The following is an 18,815-nucleotide window of genomic DNA, read 5'->3' as shown; positions in this document are numbered from 1 at the left end:
GCTATCCCATCCTTTTTCTGAAGGGGATACCAAATATTACAGCTAATATAGGTTTGTAATATTTGGTATCCCCTTGATTTTGAGGGGTAACATTTAACAACGCATTGCTTGAACTATCCCTTGCATTGGGGAGGGGAGTACATCATAAGCCTTCACTGTGTCAGCTTCTGGAAGCCATCCCATCCTTTTTTTGAAGGGGATACCAAATATTACAGCTAATATAGGGTTGTAATATTTGGTATCCCCTTGATGTTGAGGGGTAACATTTAACAACGCACTGCTTGAACTATCCCTTGCATTGGGGAGGGGAGTACATCATAAGCCTACACTGTGACAGCTTCTGGAAGCCATCTCATCCTTTTTTGAAGGGGATACCAAATATTACAGCTAATATAGGGTTGTAATATTTGGTATCCCCTTGATGTTGAGGAGTAACATGTAACAACGCACTGCTTGAACTATCCCTTGCATTGGGGAGGGGAGTACATCATAAGCCTACACTGTGACAGCTTCTGGAAGCCATCCCATTCTTTTTCTGAAAGGGATACCAAATATAATGGCTAATATAGGGTTGTAATATTTGGTATCCCCTTGATGTTGAAGGGTAACATGTAACAACGCACTGCTTGAACTATCCCTTGCATTGGGGAGGGGAGTACATCATAAGCCTACACTGTGACAGCTTCTGGAAGCCATCTCATCCTTTTTTTGAAGGGCATACCAAATATTACAGCTAATATAGGGTTGTAATATTTGGTATCCCCTTAATTTTGACGGTTAACATTTAACAAAATACTGATTGAACTATCCCTTGAATTGGATAGTGGAGTACACAAATTCTTTCTGTGCACTGTGACTCTGGGCCAGCCCAAGGGGTGCTCGGGGCACCGACACACAATTAATGTGGCAGGGATTACCCTGATCGCCATGGTCACACGACAAGACCGCAGCTGCCGTGGGCTCCCGGACAAGCAGCTGCTCTGCGATCACACAGAGGGCCGGTGGCCTGGAGACACCCAGGTTACACATGCTTGTCTGGGGGCACCCAGACTGTACCCAGACTAGCAGGGCCGCAGGCCTGTGAACACACAGGGTAGGCTTGCAGGCCCAGCACAATGAGACACAGAGACAGAGTGCCATTACATTTAGTCTACCGCCGTGGTATTGCACGTGCGTGCGCAGGCTCCTTCTTTTCCCAGTCAGGTATGAGGCTGTCATGACACATCCTTAGAGGGAAAATACATGTTCTTAAAAGGGAAACACCACAAATACTCCCACTATGCTATGAGATGTGTAATATATATATATTGTCAGTCTGGTTTATTGTGTGATTTACCTGCGTTTCATGTCAACCCTGTAAAATGGAATATTATTTGTATGTGTTTTACGTGCCTGCCATGATGACTGCACCGCTACCCCACACCCTCTACAGTGAACCCATCTATCGGGTCAATTTCCCTAAGGAGGTAGTATTCCGGAGTATTTTTTCAATTTCCAGCCATAGTTTGTGTAGTCATTTCCATCACTGTTGGCAGCTGTGATTTATTAAGCTACTAATTATATAACCCACTAAGTTTTGGCAGCTATGATTTTTTAAGCTACAAATAACCATATAACCAACTAAGTTTCATTCAACTTAAAGCAGTTCGGCTGACTCATCAAGTAACAGTGGCGTACCGAGCCGCGGGAGTGGGGGGGCCAAGCTGCCACCCCACAGGCTCTTTTTAGAGCCTGACCGGGACTTTCGTCAGTGGGCCACCCGTCCCGTTCGGCACCTCAATGAGGGTACCCAATGAGAAAGGTGTCCCGCTTTCAGGACAATGTATGCTGAGTAATTCCTGCTCAGCACAGTAATTGTCCTGGCAGCAGGACACCTTACCCTTTCCGAAACCTCTGGCAGGACAATGTCCCAAGGAGCTCAGCGCAGCAGCAGAGGGGCTCTCAAGTTGCTCTGTGTCAACAGAGCATTTCAATGTGAGCCATTAGGCACTGATGGGAGGGAGGGGGGGACTATTAGCAGGGACTTTTGTCCCTTTAGAAATGTACACGGCAGGAAGTGATCAGGTGTGAGAAGTTTGCATAATGCTGCATGCTTTATGAAATAATGACTGCATAGCTCTCAACTCACACGCTTTTGGCGGGTGTCACCTGCCTTGTAAAGGGCTGACTCACCCGCCAAGCCTCCTGCACGCCCATGCATTCCAATGGGCGTCTCACCCGCCAAAAACAAAATTGGGTGGTTTCACCCGCCTCTGCAACACAAATGGTTGAGAGCTATGTGACTGGAAAGATGTGCTCAGTTGCTTAAATTGTCCACATCCCGGTTTCACTATTTTAACCAGTGTGTGATCCTGGGCAGATCATTTAATTAGACTGTCTTACCTGCAGCTCTGTAAGTGATTCACTTCAAAGCTTACATGTTAATATATGATGCTTTTTTTTTTTTTAAAAGCCTTACTTGCTCCATATATAACAGTGCATTTTAGGTATTTTGCCTCACAAAATTATTTGCCTCTTGGCTTACTTATGACAACTTATTCTAAAGTCACTTCCATGGTGCCTCCAAGTATCAAAGACTGATGATGCTCCTTGCAATGTGCTTTCTGTGAAGTAATTTCTGTTGGTGCAATCCATAAGCAAATCAGGAGATGTGCATGTATTTTGCCCCAGAGCGCCTGGATAGAGCTCTAAAAGATGAGTTCCCTGCATCTGTAATGATTCTGCCGTTTTTATTGTGTTAAAATCGATATGATGAGAAAACCTGGAATTGCGTGCACTCCATTTGAGAGGGGAAAGTAGTGAGTTTTGAGAGGGGAAAGTAGCAGGTTTCACCGTGGCTGTATGGAACTCGGGCGTTATGCCGGTGTTATGCAACATTTGGTATCCCATACCGAGGCTCAAAACTTACCTAGGCTAGGAACTCTCCTACTTTGGTCTGTGATCTACGAAGACAGCCGAAGACAGGGGATACCGGATCGGTATGGGATACCAAATATTACAGAACACCACAATATGCCACTAGTAATGTTACCAAAAAAGTAGATTGGGGCAGGGGTGGGCGGTTTGTAGGCAGGAATGAGACAACCTGGAATTGCGTGCACTGCATCAGAGGGGAAAGTGGCTGTCCCCCACCCCCTCTTGCAATTCTGGAGACTCCCCCGACTGGACAATATAGGGAATCTTAAGAAACATTTCATAAACTGTAACTGTCTTGTTATTACTACAACGGAGCGCAGCTCGACATTTCATGAACTGTAACGAGTAATTAATGGCTTCATGAGTCGAAGTCTCGTATTTTAATGACAAGTTAAAGTTTATGAAATGCCCGGCTTCGTTCCGTTGTGGGTATAGATTATTCTGAGAGAAAGCTGTACATCAACGGCTTCCTAAAAGGCAGCCTCGCGTTTTAATGCAAAGCTTTCTCTCGGAATGAACAGTGTTTTATCTATTACAGCAACAGAGGCAGCTCGCGCGGTGCTCTGCTGCTTTTGTCTGTGACAATTCAAAAGAGGGGCCGGTGCTCAGGCTCACGGGGGCGGTGCTAGGGTTTAATGCAGCCAATCGGCGATGAGCCGAACACAGCCGAAGACCAGGGGATACCAAATATTATATACACCGCCGATCCGAGGCAGGTTACAGGAGACTCACGAATGATGCAATCCAGAAGTGTCACAGCAGAGGAACAAATGCTCTGGTAAACCCAACGAGCAACGTCGGTTCGTGGACAGCCAAGGGAACGGGAGGCCTGACGGAAAAAGCAAACACCAACTTAGCAGGCGAAAAGGGGCATGTGGAGGCGGCCTCAGTCTGAGACCGTTTCCCAATGCCCAGCAGAACTCACAGATTTCGAACCCAGCTGCAATAAGGTAATCCGCATAGTGGTGCCAATAAAAAGATACTGACATACAAAGAAAGGCTCTGTGTAAAAAAGGGGGGAATGCAGTGTAACATGAACCCAAAACAAATCCCAGGGAGAGAATCTAAGACACCCTCAACTCGACTTGGGTATAGAAGAGAAGTTACAACTAGTAGTTCTGCAGGAGAGTACACCCAACCTGCTATTGAAGCTTATCCATGAATGAACAGACATAATTAAAACAAGCGTGGATCATCTCCATACTACTCTCCCTCATCCCAGTACTTCCAGAAAACCTGGCAAATACACGATAAACTGCTGGATCAAACATAACTGACTGATAAAGTACGTGCGCAGACCTTGGCGCAGAGTGAACCAAGGCTATATTTCTGCCTGAAGACCGATTTTAAATAAGTCTACCTATAGAAGCTAAATCAGCTATGTATTGAGGGTAGCGTCAAGGACGTCCCTCTTCCATCTAGAGAGGATAGACAATTTGGGAACTTTTAAAAAGCATCAAATGGAAGGAAAGTAACCCTTTTGAGTTGTGGAACATTCTTTCTGGAACACTTTGGTTTTGCTTGACCTATTGGAACTTTGTGTTACACAACTGAACAAGGCTGCAGGAGAAGAGCCAAGAGACATTCCCTTTGTGCATCTTTTTGTAGAATTCAGAGTGTGAAGGTCAGATTAGGTTTTTGGACACGGGACAGAGAATATTATTATTTTGGGACTCTGACACTAACCGTTCATTAGTTAGTTTTGTTAAGGCAGGGAAACCCCTCTTAGTGTTGGGGCTAGTGAGGCATTTTTCCAAACCCCATTATTATTTAAATAAACGTATTCAGGCAAGAAACGCACCACCTGTTTCCGTCACCTATGTCCGACTACTCACAACAGTTTGGAAATGCTTTTCTTGCAGTCAGTACTGTTGACAATGAAGTGCTTATGTGTGAGGGGGGTTCCGACGGCAAGGATGGCCAGTGTGATTTGGATGCATCTCTCATACTGCTATAATATAGCAGCTGATATGGGTTATCCCTGACATTTTCCCTGGTGGCTTCCCATTCAATAAATTGGCCGTCGGGGAACATGTCCCAAGCACTGTATGCGTCGATCTCCTGAGTGTCCGTCCAAAGTGGGAGACAGAACCGATATACCCTGTAAGGGTGCATATTTGTCATGTGCTGTCATCCCCTGTTAATCGGAGAAATATCTTCCATGCAAACACAGTTGCACTTACCGGATCGAGCTGGGTTCCTGGCGGTAACCTCCTCCCAGCACCAGCGATTTTAGAGTGACTGTGCCCAGCGCCATCTGTTCCAGTTTCACATGAGGTGGTCAGGCCGCAGTTCCATACCAGTGTCTTGCATAGTGAATCTGCGCCCCAAAGTAGTATAGCTGAAACGTCGGGGTGCAAAGGGGGTGCTAGAGGTGACCACTTAATTCTGACCTTTCTCCTTGCCCAAACCAACTCAGTGCATAGCGTATTGTGTTCCTTATAATAAAGCTTGGCCCGGTCACTTCTGGATGTTTTGGAACATATACAGTAGTTTTGGTAGTACCACCATCTTGATAAGAGAAATTCTGCCAAGCATTGCCATTGGGATCTGGCCACATCGCCGCAGATGTGACGGCTATATTGTATAGTTCCTTTCAAATGTTAGAACATGGGAACGAGGTGTGTATGCCCACTTCCGCTGTCCCCCGGAAACCCCTTTATTGCCAGCCTTCACCGTCCCATCTGTCAGCGGAAATATCTCAGATTTATTTCTATTCAGATGGAGGCCTGAATATCGACCAAAGTTAACCCTTTCACATACTACCTTTTCCACATTGATACCCGGGTCCCAAACATATAACAGTATATCATCTGTGTAAAGCAAAATTAACTCCAGCCCCTACCAGATCTGCCAGTGGTTCAATCACCATAGCAAACAGCAGGGAGAGAGGGCACCCTTGAAGCGCCCCCCTCCCCCACCCCCCACCAGAATGAAGCACCGGCTTCTACACCCCATTTGTACGCACTCTCGCAAATGGCTACACATACAGCAATCTAATCCAAGACTTAAAATGTATCCCAAAGCCGTAATTACCCAGCACTCCGTGATCACTCCGCCACCATGCCCGCACTTCAGTATTCTGATGCAGCGAGTGCTGCCTGCCACCCTCCAGTCCCTGACAGCTGTTCGGAGTGGGATACGCCTGGTTTGTTTCAGAATGCTTGTCCCTACAGAAAAGAGCTCAAAAGAAGCCCCCATCTTGCGCGGCTGCTCCACAGCGCCCCCTGACAGGTATTTGAAGGCACTGCTGCATTGTGGACAAGACAAAAATGTAAATGCTAAATGGAACAGTTAGGTTAAAATGGTTACTTTTAATAGAAAACGACACCCTCATTTTCTCCCTGTTTTGTGCAATCGCATTCATTTTCTTACAGACTGCAATGTTATTTTTTAATTGATCACAATCTAAACATCACGTTGTGTTTGACGTGCATTTGACTTATTTCTATGACTTTATAGTGCAAACTGAAACGGACCAGTGCAATTTGCCGTCTTTGCTCCGTGCGCTAGCGCAAAGGTCTACCCATTGCTAGAAACTTTATTGTCTCTGTTTCGTATACTGGAGTCTACATTTCTCCTATGTACCTTCTTGTTTTTCATTGCTCAACGCTTAGCACTTCAGCATTATAATGTGTGCCTCTTTCGGTATCCTCTCTCACCTTTGCACGACTTACAGTCAACTGATCTCAAACTGGATCATTTGGCATTCCTGCCCTCATTGCCTTAATGCAGGGCTTTCCTGGTATTGTAACTATTGTGGCCCAATTCCTTTATGTTTTCACTGTGCTGCGGTTTCGATTTCCATTTTCTTCATTGTGGCTTTCTGGGCAACTGTACAAGAGCAGGAACTTGCGCTTTTTGGGCTTTGCGTAGTGTTTACATGAATGCTGGCCAAATGTGGACCCTTTTCGACACGATTTTGTGAAGCAAATCATGTGACCCTTCATTACTTTATTGGCTTTCACCTTAGCTTGAGGTTAATTGTAATTTCTCAAGAAAACAATTTACTCATGACCACAATGACTACCAAATCCATTAAGCCTACCAGTATACTCCCCACACCCCCATAAATCTCCTCTTCACTGCAGACATCTTTTTCACTTTCACCACTCACATTGAATGAACCCACTTCCTCCCAATGCCGCTTATTGGTGGGGGTAGCGAGGTGTAAGTATTTTAATGTCCAATGTATAAGGAAGTAGTATTGTGTATGCAGAGCCCTCAAACGGTGGGAGCCCTCTGAGGGTTCACACTGTCAAGACTCTACAGTCTTAACAGAAAAGCTCAAGAAGCATACAAAGAATGGTCTCAGTGTAGAAAGTGATGCACCTGGCAAAAAGATAAAGGGTGAAATTCTATGGGAACAGCATCAAATTGATTTTTACCATGCTCCTAGCATACTAGAGGAGAGGCAACACTTATTTGAAGTTCAGAAGGATCTCTCACAATGACAAATACACAATTTCTGGCGATTTGCACAAGTCGCACTTACATTCTGTATAGGTAACAAAAACTATACAGTCTCCATGCTTGCGGAGCAGGGCTCGAAATTAAGATTGGATAAGTTGGAGCTAAAAGCAGCCCCTGGGTATCCACATCGAGTGACCCGGAGCCACCATTGGGGAACAAGGAGCAAGTACACTGCGTTCCACAGATCTAATTGCCACATTAGATGAACAAATATTGTTTTGGCCATTATTTATGACTCCTTATGCTTTAAATGTTGTATAGGTGTGTCCAAATCAAGTAAGTGTTTGTTCAGCATCAGTGGTCCTGTGGAAGCCAAAAGTAGCTTCTGGTAGTGGTTGGTGTCCATCTAACCAGTGTCATGAACCACTGAATTCGACCCTTCTGGACTTCGTGGTCCATGATGCACCGCAGCATGGGCTCCGTGATTCTTCCAACATGGCCGACGGGCCAGAAACGCAGCGCTCTAGCCTTTGCGCGCAACACTCTGCTTTCTAGAAAACAGGCACGCCCCCGCGGCTCTGCGCAGCTCAACGCAACTGCTTGGAGTTGTTAGGCGTGTGTTCGAGTCTGTGTATCGTATCGTCTCCAACTCTTACTCCTTTTTTCTTCCGTCCTGGAACCCTCTCCTGATTCCTGCAACCCTCCGCTAGCCTTTATTCCTTCTTCCCGGATCCGTCTTGTGCTCGGTGCTGCAATCTTCCGCCACTTCCGAGCATCGGACGCCTGTCCACCTCCTTCCTGGATCCATCGTTAGCATTCCTGGATATTGAACGCTTCCCGGCTTAGGCAGCCGACTACCTCACGCTGGAACCCGAAGACTCGCGCTCCAACCTATACAAGTCCCGAACAGTGAGGAAGGAGGAAGGCGCTTCCAAGAAGGCCACAAGCAAGGAAAAACAGGTGAGAAAGAAAGACGCTTGTGACAACCAGGCTCTTCTAGGCTCCAAGCAAGAGCTAAATAGCTCCCAGCTCCCCTCAATTTCGCATCCTGCAGAGGTATGTGTTCTGTTACGAGAAGATAAGACGTCACCCCAGAGACCCTGAAAAAAACATGATGGAACCTACTAAAAAATTCCACAAATGTTTGCCAAGCATAATTCGCTCGGCAGATCAAAAACACATGGAGTTAGCGTATAGCTGGAGTGATACATTGCTTTTCCTACTTGATGTTTGGAAGCATCAAAAGGTTGACGCCTTCTTGGCATGTCAAAAGCCACTTGTGACCATTTTTTGGAACATCGATGCAATCAAAATACAGATTAAAAGAATCAAATATCCTTTATCCTCCATAAAAAGTCAACTTGCATACTCTGCTGCAGGAGTCTCACTTGGACGATATTGACTCTCAAAAGATTTGGAAAGGGCAAACATTCGACAGTGCTTCAAAGGGAAAGGAAAATGATGGTATGGTTCCTATAGTCCTTATACAGAAAGAGTAATCTATTGGGAGGAGAGCATAAAGGGACCCTGAAGGCTTCTGGCTGATTGCATTAGGCCATTTGGCAGGGTCATGCAAAAGTTAAAATGTTCACTTATGGCCCAAATGCGGATGACTTCTTGTTTCCATTTGATACAAGAGCAGTTTTTGGTCTATCATGGTGCTGATAAAGAGCCTCATCATGAGTCTGGCAGCAGCCGTTAAATGCGGAGGTAACGCTATTACTGCAGCATTTAAGAGTCCGTCCCCAATCACAAGTCTGGCAGCATTTTAACCCAGCTCTAAGCTGGGGCTAAATGCACCAACTTAATACCCATTTTCGGGCGCAATTAGCGCAATGCTATTTGCAAGCGCTAATTGCGCCGAAAATTCCCCATTGGGTCCAACGCTGGACCAGGTGGCGGTAACGCTATTAGCCTGGGCGGTATTACCGCCGGGATACCAACCAACTTGTGTTGAGGCCCAAAATCTCTATTGCCCAGCAATAGTAGAAGGGATAGTGGTGGTTTCTAAACCTTATGCTGCACCCAACCCTGCTACTGGTGCAGCAGTGATCCGGTCATACAGGTGAAAACACCCAAATGGATTGTATGCGTACTTCGCCTCTTAAGGTAGCATGAGTCCAGGGAAGGCTGTATGGATGTCTGAGCCTGTATAGAAGCATTTAAACACCAACAGCACTGTGATACCATAATGAAACTAGTTTCCATGCAGGATTCTTATGAAATAAAGCCACTTTATTCAAACATAGATTACGCAGTCAAAAACACTTCACTATCCCACTACTGTAAAGCAAATAAATACACAGATCAAGGCAAATATATATTATATTACAAACATTTTTTAGTTAAGTTGAGCATATTTAACGCAACAAAACCCTTGAAATTCAGCGGATGTGGGAAGTCATGACCAGCTTAACTCGGCGTGCTCCTGTTGATGTCCCCCATAATGCCATTTTGTATGGGATTGTTAACCCCTTGTCTTATAATATGTATGTGCTCATGGGCTTTGCAACGGGAACACGCTGAGTTAAGCTGGTCATGACTTCTCACATCTGTTGAATTTCAAGGGTTTTGTTGTGTTAAATCTACTTTCAGGGTAGGCTCTTCTATCGGCCTAGTTCCTCAGTGTATGTCCATATGGGCATTCTTTCTGGTTATGGGGTGAAGAGCCATTATATGAGGAGTTTCCTGAATTGTAGGTAATCTCTTGTGTTCCGTATGTTCTTTGGTAGTTCGTTCCAGGTTTTTGGGTCGAGGTGAGAAAAAGAGGATCCTCCGAGTTTTCTCTTGTTGTGTGGTTTGGGTTCCAAACGGATGTCACTGCTGGATCTGAGTGGCCTTGCAGTGTGATGTACGTTTAGTTTTCTTGTGATGAACTCCAAACCTTGGTCTTGGATTGCTCTGTGGGTTATGCACATTGATTTGAACTTGATCCGCTGTTTGATGGGTAGCTATTGTAGCGTTTTCAGCGCTGCTGTGATGTGTTCTCTACGAGGTAGTTTAAGGAGCAGTCTGGCTGCCGCATTTTGTATGCATTGGAGTTTAGTTAGTTGTTCAGGTAAGCCTAGATATAGGCTGTTGACGTAGTCTAGTCTAGACATGATGAGGGCGATGACAGCAGTTGTTTTTTTGGTGAATGAGAGGAATGGTAGGATCCTTTGAACCAATCGCAGGAGAAAGGATTTCTTGATTAGGGCGTTTACTTGTGGCTCTATAGTGAGTTCGTGGTCCATCAGGACTCCCAGGTTTTTTACAATTGATGATGGGGCTGGGGTTTCACCAAGTTCACTTGGCCATGGGATGCAGAGGTTGCCTTCTCCATTTTTTGAAATGATCATTATTTCTGTTTGCCTGAGTTGAGTTTGAGGTAGTTTAAGTTCATCCAGTTGTATACTTCACAGAGGCAGTTCTCTAGCGTTGTTGTCTTCTTGTGAGTCTTGCATTTTGTAGATTATTTGTGTGTCATCGGCATAATTGTAGCAGGTGAGGCCATGTCTTTCGATGATTTTATTTAGCTGTGACCGGTAGATGTTGAATAGAAGTGGTGAGAAGGATGATCCTTGTGGGACTCTGCATGATGATTCTCGAGGGCTTGGTTTGTAAGGTTTCATCCATATTGTTTGTTCTATTCGTTACGAAGGGTCTGACCCAAAGTAAGGCGTTGTTGGTGATTCCGAATTCTTCCAGTCTCATGATGAGGATGTCATGGTTAACTGTGTCGAATGCTGCAGAGAGGTCTAGAAGTATCAGAGCGGTGCTGTTGTTTGAGTCTGTGTTGGCCTTTAGATCATCCCAGATTGAAATAAGTGCTGGTTCTGTTCCTCTCATCGGTCTGAAGCCTACTTGTGCCTGGTTTAATAGGTGGTGATCTTCTATGAAGTCTTAGGTTGTTCTGTAAATGTGCGTTTCTAGGAGTTTGGCTGGGTAGGGGATGTTGGAGATGGGTCTGTAGTTGGAGAGGTCCTCTACATTTCCTGTTGTGTCTTTGAGGAGTGGTTTGATGTATGCTGATTTGAAGGCTTTTGAGGCACTCTTCCTGTTGAGATTGATTGGTTGAGGACGTTCCTGTAGTATTTTATTGCATTGGTGTTCCTTGTGTGAGGATTGATTTGTAGATGTCAGGGGGGCAGGGATATGCGGGGGAGCCAGATTTGTTGCTTTGATTTACTAGTTTGATGAAAGTCTCCTCTGATATGTGTGGGAAGTTTCGGAGTTTGTTCTGGTGTTCCTTGCATCGGTCAGTGTCTTCAGTGTAGTGGTTGCATGGTCTGTTTTGTATGGTCTGTTGGATGGTCACGATTTTATTTTTGAAGTGGTCTGCGAGGTCACTGCATAATTTCTTCGATGGTATTGGAGTGTTGTTGCAGCCGGGTGGGTTTTTTATTTCGTTTATGATTTTAAACAGTTCTTTTTGGGCGTTTGGTGCTTTGAGGATTCTGTTGTCGTAATATTTCCTTTTTGTATTTCCTTTTTTGTATAAATGGGTATGTTGTTGAAGTTTGATTTTTTTTCTGCAGTCTTTATTGATCCTCCATTCTAGTTCTAGTTTTTTCCTTTTCATGGCGCCTAGTAGTGGGGTGAACCATTTTGCCGTTGCTCTTTTGCTGGATGGATTGAAAGGTGTTTCTTTTGCGATCTCGTCGATTGTTAGGTGATCCGTGAAGTATATCTATTTTAGTGTCTAGGTCAGCTTCGCCCATGGTCATTTTTTGTGGTTTGGTGATCTCTAGTCGTTCCGTTAAGTTGGAGTTTTTTATGGTTCTCCAGTTTCTTTTCAGGATGGTTGGTAGTTTTTCTTGTTTCTTGGTAATTGGGGAGGGCAATGTGATTACGAAAGGGCTGATGAGGTGGTCGCTCCAGAGGATCTGAATCGGTGGTGCTGTGGTAATTAGTTTTCTGTTGGCGAAGATTGCGTCTAGTTTATGTCCTGCCATGTGGGTTGCTCCTTTGACCAGCTGATGTAGTTCCATTGTTGTTAGTTCGCCGGTAAGAGATTTTTGTGATGTTGTGGTTTCTTCATCAAACCAGATGTTGAAGTCTCTGAGGATAATCGGATGGTTACGGTCGATGGCTAGGTTGGTGATTGCTTCTATGAAGTGGTCTATGAAGGCCGCATCGTACGTTGGTGGTCTGTATATCGGTATGAATTTCAGGTTTGTTTTGGGATTTGTTGATAGACGTATGATTAGGTATTCACATTTGTTGATGTTTAATGGGTCTTCAGCTTTAATTTCCAGGTGTTCCTTGTGGATGATTGCTAGTCCACCCCCTTTTTGGTTTTTCTGTTCACTTGGATGCACTTGAAGGTATCGGGCAGGCAATTATTGAGGGTGATCTTGTAGTTGTCATCTAGCCATGTTTCGGTTATGAAAAGGATGTTGATGCCTCTGTCACTTAGTTGGTCGTAGATTTCGGTGGAGTGTTTGAACATTGATCTTGCGTTGATTAGATTGCAGTGAATCTTTTTGGTGTCATTTGGTTTATTTTTTGTTCCCAGTTTTGGTTTGTGGGTTTTCAGTGGGGGTGCATTCATGTTGCCTCCGAGCGGTAGAGGTTCTGTGAAGGCGGCTTTGTCGTTCAGTCGGTCTGTGAGATTGATAATTGGGTCGCTGACTTCTATTGTTTCTTCATCTCTTGTTATTTGGTGTGGGTATCGGTAGTGCCCATCTGTTCTTGTGATGTAGGGAGTAAGGGGGTTGGCGTCAACCCATTCTCTTCTCTGGTCCGCTCTTCTTTTGTTCCCTTGTTCTGGTGTTTTATTTATCCATCTGGTAATGTTGGTGTCGTTGGAGTATCTAGGTTCTTTGTTTGGTGCGAGGTACGGTGTAAGGTATAAGGATTTGTCTCTTGTGAGGTTTGTTCTGTTGATAGTATTGTTTTGCGGGGTGTGTTCTGTATTGAAGGCGTCTTCTGCTGGGGCCGGTTGAGTTTGTGTATCCATGTTGCTTGTACCATGTTCCTTTTCTCTTTGTCTGCGTCGGGTCATTTTGGTCTAAGTTGGGAGGAGTTGGTCTAGGTGTTAGGTTTATAGCGGCAGTTTCCAATTTTGGTTCCTCATGCCAGGCTAGTGTAGATTTTAATCTTCAATTGTTCCGTCTAATAGTTTCCGAGGGTGTGTCTTTTCCGGTCAGTTGGGTATTGGGTCAGCGGGACTTTGATCTATCAGTTGTTTCCAATCCTCTTAAGTTGTTCATCAGGAGGTTTTTGAGGGTTTGTCTTAGTTCAGTCAGTTGGATATGGTGGATATGGGGTATTGTCGTTCAATCGGTCTGTGAGATTGATAATTGGGTCGCTCACTTCTATGGTTTCTTCATATCTTTCTTCTACACATCACCCATCGTTAATACCTCACCACACAATACTCACTTCCCAAAGTCTTTGCCTCTTCGAGTCCAATATCATGTATCTCATATAATGTTGTCATGGAACTTTGGCATAAATATCACCTGTGTACCTGGGGTATTGTACCTGGGGTATTGTACGTTAGAGGGATGGCGTGTGGATTGGGCTGAGGGTGCAGGTAACTGTGGAGGGGATAATGGTACTAGTTACAGGCTTTTGTGCTTCCTGGATGTCCTGGGTGTCAGGTTCCTATGATTCAGTAGTAGCAGCTACTGATAATGCCTAGACGACTACGGGACAAGAGGTTGAGAGGTCAGAAATTTTACAGGTGGTTTACAATGAGATAGCATTCTTGGGAGTGGAAGAAGTCCGAAGAGATGTAGGTTTCGGCAGGATCCAAAGCTGATTGAACGGTTAGATTCTGATCCTTGGACAGCACTAGGTAGGTTTGGTTCCGCAGGGCAGGCTGTGATCAAGATTGGGACCTTAATCTATCGGGAGAGGGTTTGGCCTTGCAGATGACAGGGGTTGTCAAAATCAGGTGGCAGATGCCAGGGTGAAAGCAGAGGTTTAGGTTTGAAGAGGATGGTTGTAATTAAGGCCAAAATTGACGTCTAGATATTGGGAGTAAAGTTCAAGGCTCTAAGTGGCCGGCAGCAATTAAAACCTAGACTGAGAGACCCAGGCAGCAATTGAGACGCCTGGGCTGGAGTACCTGGATAGCGGGAGAGGCACTGGCCTCACAAGTGGCAGGTTAAATTATGAGATGAAGGAGGGAGACCTAGAATAGTCTTTTCATAGTGTGCGATGATACAGGAGGGTGATTGGACCTGAGGTTCTTGTATTGAGGTGGAGAGGCCTACGGTTCAGGGTGCAGCAGATTACAAGAGAACACGCTGAGATTCGAGAGTCCTGTATAAAGGGAGAGAGGCCCAAGTTTCCAAGGAGGTTCAAAGTTGAAATGTGGTTTCAGTGTAGTCTCAAATATAAGGGAGGACACTTAGAAGGTGCTGTATAGAGCGGAGAGGCCTAAGCTTAAGTTGCTATATCAAATCCAGTTCAAAGCAGTTTAAACGGTTTCAGTGCACTTTCAAAACAGGGGGCACACTTGGAGGGGTCCTGCATAGTGGGAGAGAGGCCCAAGTAGAAATGCAATTTCAAAAGAGGTTTAAGCCTAAGAGGCCCAAGTTTCACAATGCAGTATGGTTTAAGAGGATTGTATGATGGTGTCAGTATATGTTGAATATAGAATAGACAGTTTCTACCTTATCCCTTGATGCTGCTTGACGTCAGCCTACCTGTCATGGGTTTTATCAGGGTGATGTGGCCTGTCGCAATTGCTGGTTTGGTGAGATGACTGTGCAGCCACTGTTCGATAGCTTTATTGGTGAGTCTATGGAATAGTGTTGCGTTACTTAATAGGGCTAGCTAGGCGAAAGGCGCGCTTTTTATGGACGCCACGGGAAGCAAAGATGTGGGTAGTCTTTGGAGGCGTTAGAGGGGAAGGGGTGGGACGCACGCAGTGCGCAATTGATCAAACAGACACAATAACTACAATTAGTGCTGCTCGGCACTACTTTAAATTAAGGGCCTGCAGATGGCTCCTTATAAGGAGGGCTGAAGGCGGTGACTGGGGGAAGGAACCACGTGGTCCTTGGGCCTAGCATGGAAGCAGCCACTCATAGCTGGCGGCGGAAGGGAGGTGGTGACCAGGGCCGAGCTGGGAAGGGGAAGGGATGGAACGCACGCAGTGCGCAAGTGATCAAACGGACACAATAACTGCAATTAGTGCTGCTCTGCACTACTTTAAATTAATTAAGGACCTGCAGATGGCTCCTTACCTGGAGGGCTGGAGGCGGTGATTCATATAATAAATAGCATGAATTACATAAACATGTGACCTTGTCTTCGCAGAAGAAATACAGGTTTACTTGCTGAGCCCACAAAATGTAGGCTTTCATAGCTGTTTCATTGCAGTGAATGGAAGTGACTATCCAAGATGGCCATGCATCAACACCATGTTTTCTGGCTCATTTCGCGCACGCGCTACACTCCACCCCTTGGAGATTAAAATACCATAACCCAACGGGCGAAAAGGAGGTTCCCAGAATTTACGAAAAACAAACACCATAAATTCAGAATACAAGAAATACAGCAACAAACCAAAACAGCAAAAATCCAAAAAATCCAAACCAAAGCTGAACGCAATGCTTTGGGAATCCAGGAAAACATTTGACCCCACCAGTCCCAATTCTTATCCTGCGTCACTCTTGCAACTACATCTTTCAAGTCCCTAATATGGTCTTCAATGGAACGGGAATGATCCTCTAGGTCAAAGCAACACATCCCCTCCACAGCGTTACATCCCAAATTATGCTTCAAAAAGCTGCTCTATTTTGCAATATAGCCTTCCTAAAATTATCATCTAACAAGAGTTCAGTCAAAGCCTGCAAAGTTTCATTAAGCCCCTTAACTACAAGGCAAGCCAATTTGATCATAGTCTTATATTCCCAGCCGCTAGTCCCCAAATCCACACTATGAAAATAGCTAATGCTAACACTTCAGTTTCAAACAACAAATGAATATCAGAATTACAATCGGGGGGTAAGGCGGTGTAGGAGGCGGATTGCGCGGACCGCCGAATAGCAGGGCATAGAGGAAATAGCATCAACCCAAGGCGTGTTAAAGCACAAGGACGACTTGATATATTAGCAGGAATATATGAATGTTTGGTTTCCACAGCAAAATACAATATAGTTACACCAAATTTTATTACAAACATCAAAGCAAACGGAAGCCGGTCAAGCGCATAAACGCCGCTCAAAATCCGACCTCTTCTCACCATGATTCAGGTTCAATTGTTGGCATCGGCCAACAAAGTTTGGATCACAAGTCATTTGATAACGGACATCGGCAAGGGCAATATTGTGTGTAATAATACTCGTCATACTCCTCCATTTGCGGTCTGTATCTGCACAGAATTTACAATATTCATACACGGACAAGGATTTTCACACATCAGAGTTCTCAACCAAGGAATCCTTATGCAGGAATCCAAACAAAGTCTGTAATACTGGGACAGGCGTTGGTATTGCCAAAAGGCATGTGGAAACTAAAGTAGTAGAGTCATGTACGTCCAACATACAAAAATGTGAAATGTTCAGCACCTGCCGAGCCAGGTAAACCCATATATTATCGGTCTGCCCGACGAGTGTAGGATAGTTATTTTGCACCGAGGATTAGGAAAGTGCAGAAAGGTGCAAAGCATTGTGCTTTTGTCCACGTTTTCCCTCAAAGCACTGCGATATGCTGCAATGGATGCATCAGGGCCCAATAGTATTAGCTGGCGTGTCATTTTTGATCCAAATTCCTGACTCCTTCGGTAGAATGGAGACATTTGCCACTTCCTCCAGCATGTCCCCGGACCCGCCCGAAAACACTCCATCGCGCCTCACACAGGCACTCGGCATACACAGGATCTATAAATCGAAATTCAAAACAAGATACCAGCAAAGTACATCACTCACGTAAATCATTTTGTCCGCGGGAATATGGGTCTATTTCTTTTTTCCAGGTTCCATCACAAGAACATCTTGATCCTCCCCTGCTGCAATCACATCCGCCGGAACGGGCGGACTATTAGGTTCTTCGACCCATACCTTTGCACCTGGCACTATAGTATCTGATCAGCCAAAACCCTTGTCCCCACGAATAGTTAATACCGAGGGTGGCTCTACTTTCCTCACCATGGATCCTGTCTCGGGAGGATAGCTCAGCGGCAACGTGCTCCCCTTGGAAGCAAGACGACACAGAGCCAAACAGGTTGGATCCCCGGGTCCGCGCTTAGAAACCTCTGGGTATTAAGCGTGTTATACATAACCTATCATGGATAACTTCACAGGCACTAATATTAATTGGGCCACTCAGTCTCCCTTATGAAAAGGCAACATGTTTTCACCACTATTTATGAGCATAACCTTGATTTCACCCTGATAATCTGCATCCACAATCCCTCCCAGCACTTGAATGCCTTTTAGAGCCAGTCCGGATCTAGGGGCAATCAATCCCATATGTTCAAACAGAATTTGCACCCCAATACCCATGTCCATTACTACAATACCTCTAGGCTGAAGTCGGATCTCTTCTCTTGCATGTAAATCCACCCCAGCTGATTCAGGAGTGGCACGGTAAGGAGCTAATGCACCAGGAGACATTTCCCAGTATAACCGTGTTTCCACGGCCTTATGAGCTCTAAATTGTAAGGTTGGCGTTAATATGCGCATCAATGGAGTCTCACCGTTCGCAATGGCACGGTTATTAAGTATCTGAACAGCATCTAATACGCGGTCTCGCCACCCTTTCAAAGTACCCTCCTCATTTTTGCGTATCCATTCATTCTCTCAATTAGCCCTGAAGCCTCAGGGTGATGAGGGATGTGAAAGATCCATTCAATTCATTTTTCTTGACAATAGTCTAAAACCAAATTTCCCTTAAAGTGGTACCAATTGTCACTCTGTATCTGCAAGGGAACACCATAGTATACCGCCACTTGATCTAACAATTTAATCGTTTTCAATTGTGTGGCTCTTTTACATGGTAACACCATCAAGTAACCAGAATATGTGTCTACAATGATGCATGCATATTGACATCCACTGCTAATGGGCATGGGACCGATTTAATCGAGTGCCAAATTTGTCTGGGCAATTTGCCTCGCTTCAATGTGCCGTGAATAACGTGTGGAATAGAGCTTTGCTTGTGATGGCACATGGAACACTGTAGAATTATTGTTTTTACAATCTCTAATGGGATGCTAATTCCTTTGTCTTGTGCCCACCTGATTCTCTCTGAGATGTCCACTCATCTGGTGAGCCCATTTAGCAATCCCTTCCAAGTCCTCTTCCTCAGCCCTCGCACCCATGACTTAAATTTTCGCATGTTCATCTGCAACAGAATTGAACCACTGCACAATGTGCATCTATATGATACGTAATAACTGTAGTATGCATTAGCATCTCAGCAATGTCTTGCCACAATTCCTTCCCCCATACTTCTTTAGCATGGATCTTCCATCCATTTTTCTGCCACGTAGGCAACCACATTACCAACCCATTTGCAACGGACCATGAGTCGGTATAAATGTA

At 45.0% G+C, this 18,815-nt stretch overlaps 1 protein-coding gene across 3 annotated transcripts in view; it reads left to right on the top strand.

Annotated features, from left to right (window-relative positions):
• Positions 1-2,959: 2,959 nt before the first annotated feature.
• The window catches only part of RAD50 (RAD50 double strand break repair protein), a 1,278,308-nt gene continuing 1,262,452 nt past the window's right edge, over positions 2,960-18,815 (top strand). The window contains exon 1 of one of the 3 annotated variants that reach the window (XM_069652505.1): positions 2,960-2,978. The gene's annotated coding sequence lies outside the window, so the exon portion shown is untranslated. Of the gene's footprint in view, positions 2,979-3,638; positions 3,867-18,815 lie in introns of those variants that run through there. The other 2 variants (XM_069652502.1, XM_069652503.1) reach the window with 2 other exon arrangements.

This window comes from Ambystoma mexicanum, chromosome 3p (genome assembly GCF_040938575.1).
Source record: "Ambystoma mexicanum isolate Mex_15411 chromosome 3p, UKY_AmexF1_1, whole genome shotgun sequence".
Classification (NCBI taxonomy): domain Eukaryota; kingdom Metazoa; phylum Chordata; class Amphibia; order Caudata; family Ambystomatidae; genus Ambystoma; species Ambystoma mexicanum.
The sequence above is the reverse complement of the archived record's forward strand: the minus strand, read 5'-3'. Positions and strand labels throughout refer to the sequence as shown.